Raw genomic sequence first — 4,635 nt, forward strand, 5'->3', positions numbered from 1 at the left:
TGGGTGGCAGGCACCCGCTGTGGCTAACAACTGCCCACTGGATGCCTCTCTGGGGTTTTGCTATTTGGTTATTTCATGACCATGTCAGACTGATGTCTGACTTTCAGGTGAATATCAGCTCTGGCTCCACCTCTTGGAAAATCTGGTTCAGGGACTCCCCAGCATGGGACACAGTCCTAACCCTCAAAAAGCTCACAATCCATGGAGAGAGAGAAAACATCTGCAATGTATAGAACATGTGTGATATACCCTGAGCAGGGCTAAGAAGTTTAAATGCATCATCTCATTTATACACTAACCTCATTCAGTGTCTTGTGTCAAGCACACAGCACGGGTGCCTGCAAAGGTCGCCTCCACCAGACTGGTGAGTCTCAGGCCCCTTGGCCACCGGGTAAGTTACATGCCAGGGTAAGACCAAGGGGTGCCATCCAGTCTTGCTGCTTGCAGGTGGCTCCAGAGGAACAGCAAGATTCTGGTCTGCAGTCCAGTCGGAGTGGCTCAGTGGTTGAGCTTCGACCTATGAACCAGGAGGTCACGGTTCGATTCCCGGTCAGGGCACGTGCCCAGGTTGCAGGTTCGATCCCCAGTGTGGGGCGTGCAGGAGGCAGCCGATCAATGATTCTCTCTCTCCTTCTCCCTTCCTCTCTGAAATCAATAAAAATATATATTTTTTAAAAAGAATCTGGTCTGCAGCACATGGACTTGGCTGTGGTCAGGACGTGGAAGGCTGGGGAGCGGCACTGGAGACATTGCCAGAGCAACAGTGCGGAGGGAGGGAGCCACCATGGGGGATCCTCAGAGGAGGCCATGGGCATGGACAGAAATGGAAGGAGCTAAGCTTGCTTGAAAAAAATTCCTCCAAATTTCTGAAATGCCGTACCCCCAGAGCACTTTTTCCCCAATGTGCGAGGCACAGAGGGCACCTGTGTCAAAATCCATCAGGATAGGTGTTAAAAATAGGGATTTCTGCCCGTTTCTCTGACCCATCAAATCATAACTTTGAGGCAGGAGCCTGGAATGACTCTGTTAATGAGCAGCTCCGTGAACCCCACGCAGCTAAGACGAGGGCCCAGCACCAAGCCAAACGTTTTACTCACTCTACCATGCGCTTCCCTGCGCCTCCCTGTGCTAGGCCCAGTGCTGGGGGGTGAGTAACGCCAACTACCCTCATTACCTGAGCAGCAAGAAAGAAAATTGTGAAAACTTCTATTTCAGGAATATCCTGCACTTCCAAGGTCACCACAGTATCCCAGAAAAACTCTTCTGCTAATTATGGCTTAATTGACAGAAGGAAGAGCTGGGACCCTCATCGGCTCCGATCTGAACACCGAAGAGGTCAGAATAAGTCGCTCTGCAGGGCTATTCTAAGCTTCATTAAAAGATGCCCTGCTGCAAAGAACTTTCTCTTTTTCTCTAAAAGTATGAAAACAAAGCAATATGCAATTGGGAAAAGAAGACTGTTTTTAAAAAGTCATTTGAAGGATGGACAAAAACAAAAGACATTCTGTGACCGAGCCTGCCGCTGTATTCTAAATCCCTACCCATTTCCTTCTGATTTCTTCCTCAAAAGTAACATTGCAAGGTAAGGACACGGTCGCCCCGCAGCCAGCGGTTCTGGTGTGGGCCCTGGATAACACACTCGGCAAACAAGAGGCATTCAGGCGGCACAAATGACTCCCGCGAGGCGGCCCTCGCAGTGGGGAACGAGTCTGACTAATCTAGTAAAAAGAAATATCTAACCCAACACATACGCATTTAGATATAACTCTATAAAGCCACTGCTAATTAGTCCTCTTGCTCATATAAAATGGCAAAGGAATTAACAATATTGCCAAGTCTCAGAAAGTCTTTTAACTGCACGGCAGTGCTTTGCAAGCAGCAGGCATCTGCGCCATACGTGGCCGCACACCCCGCAACAACGCGGAGTTGCCCTTCACGCAGAGCACCCGGCGCTCGGCCTCGCAACAGCGTGTTGTTGAAACCTGGTGCGTGTCCCTCGGCAAAGTGCTCAGAAACCAGCAAGGAAAGGGCTGTTTACTTTTGTAAAAGATCAACCGCTGGACACGGGCGGTGCCCCCGGAGCCCTTCCGAGTCCCCTCTGGCGTTCACCTTCCTGGGAAGTTGTATTTGTTTGTTTTTCATGCTAGGAAAGGAGTTGATTTAGATTCATATTGTGGGCTACGGGCACTTCATTCGTTTGGGAAAGGTCATTAGTATGTTCTTGGTTTAGAATGAAGTAAATTTATTATTATTATTATTATTATTATTATTCTAGGGTTGAACATGAAAAGCAAGGAAAGTAGGGTTCCCTTTCAATACAAATTCTGGGATAGAACCCTGGGCACACTGGTTGGGTTATGCGGGTGAGGTGCTCAGACCACTGCACTGAGGGGGAAGAGGGGCCCGGGAAGCCCCTCACTGCCTACCACACCTGCTTAAACACAGGGCTCGGGAGCTCGCTGAAATGGGAGTTCTGGGCCATCCTGCTTCCAGCCTGGCTTGGCCCTGATGCTGGATTTGCCATCTTTTCCATCAGTCCCCGACCTTGGGAGTAATCTCTCCACTTTCACACAAGCACTTTGCCACTTGTATTTTGCTGCTTTTCAAATTGCTTGGGTCCTTTTAAAACACATTAAGGTGCAGTGCCTTTTTTAAAAAATATTTTTATTGATTTCAGAGAGGAAGGGAGAGGGAGAGAGAGATAGAAACATCAATAATGAGAGAGAATCATTGATTGGCTGCCTCCTGCACACCTCCTACTGGGGATTGAGCCCACAATCCAGGCACGTGCCCTTGACCGCAATCAAACCTGGGACCCCTCAGTCCACAGGCCAACGCTCCAGCCACTGAGCAAACTGGCCAGGGCAAGGTGCAGTGCCTTTTAAAGCTGGGAACAGCATGACCATCCAACCTCATGCATCTGCTCCTCAGGTTACCTAAACTTGAAAATGTTTGGTAAGAATAAGGGGTGAGCCTGGCCAGATGACTCAGTTGGAGCATCATCCTGTGCACCAAAGGGTTGTGGGTTCGATTCCCAGCCAGGGCACATACCTAGGTTGTGGGTTCCATCCCCAGTCGGGGTGTGTACAGGAGGCAACTGGTCAATCTCTCTCTCTCTCTCTCTCTCTCTCTCTCTCTCTCTCTCTCTCAATTCAATAAACATATCCTTGGATGAGGATAAAAAAAAGAAAACAGAGTCTCTGGGTTGGGGCCTTAGCTTGATTACTTCAAAAGCCTCTCAGGCAATTCGCAGGTGCCGCGCGCATGAAGAACCACCGACTGCAGAATGTGACCTCCTGCACCACTGTGCTGCTCACCAACCCACCGCAGGCCACTGGGCTGCCTGCTGGCGCCTGTGCCCGGCAGGTACAGACTTCCTGCTTTTAAAAAAAAGATAAGGGGTGAAGGCTGTCAGCAGTACAGGTTTCTGCCACCACAGGAGAGGGGCACAGACCCTTTTCTCTCCTTCTCAGAGCTTCCTGTCTCCCTGTAGCGCTGCCCAGGCTCCTTCGCAAGCTCCACGAGAGGAACTAGACGTGGGATCCAGGCAGGAGCAGACCCAGGGTGAGTGTCCACGTTCTCATTTACTAATAACCTGCTTTTACTGGCCTGTAAGTAGTCAGTGGGCCACAGGCCACCAAAGAGAGAAAACCAGTCTCCCAGGGGGGAATGTTGCCTGTTCAATAGTGCGGGAGCCAGTCAATGATTTGCAGACTGGTCCCCTAATAGGCATCCCCTCACCATGTCACTCTATGACAATCTTCTAGGGCACAGCCTGTTCCATCTCCTTCAAGGTTAAAACTCTAATGATTAAAATAGAAATTACCCAACTTGCTCCCCTTTCAACCCCAAACCAGCATTTGGAAACATTGTCTTAGAGCCGAGGAGCTCCAAATGGTCAGTTAGCACAAATAGGCTGAGTGGCTTGCCCAAAGCCATCCCGAGGTTAGGGGCAGAGTCCAGACTAGAAGCAGCATTCAAGCCCTTTGGTGACGCGTACTTGACTCTGAACCATATGTCCCCTGACTTATCCAAAAACAGTTACAGGAGCCAGAAAAATTCATTCACAAAACAATGTTTGTTAAGCACTTACTACGTGCCAGACGGTGCTAGAGGCCGAGGATATAGTAGTGAACTCGGCGGAGCCACATTACAGACAAGTAAGGTTACTGACAGAACTTTCAGGTGGCAATGGAAAAAATAAAAAAGGATGATGTAATATGGAGTGCATGAATGAGGCCTTACCATATGGTGATTAGGGAAGGTCTCTTTGCTGAGGTAGCATTTAAACTGAGCTGTGAATGACAAGAAAGAGCCAGTCCTACAAATACCTTGGGGAGGAGGGGGGCTCAGCAAAGCATTCCAAGCTGATGATATCTAAATCCTTAGGCAGGAATGAAGGGCTTCAAGGGTGATGAGGGCATGAAGGAAGAGGGGTAGGGGATTATCCGAGAGATAGGAGTCAGTAATGTCAAGTATTATAGGCCACTGAAAAGACTTGGCATGTTACTCAGTCTCTCTTTCTACCTGCTCCCATCTCTCAATAGCATATACCTGGGGCTGTGGTCAGAATTTATTCCTCAGGTGCTCATTAATTAAAAGGTAATACCAATGTAGTAGAATGTTCTCGCCAGG

The sequence above is a fragment of the Myotis lucifugus genome, unplaced genomic scaffold (assembly GCF_000147115.1).
Source record: "Myotis lucifugus unplaced genomic scaffold, Myoluc2.0 scaffold_284, whole genome shotgun sequence".
NCBI classification, from domain to species: Eukaryota; Metazoa; Chordata; class Mammalia; order Chiroptera; family Vespertilionidae; genus Myotis; species Myotis lucifugus.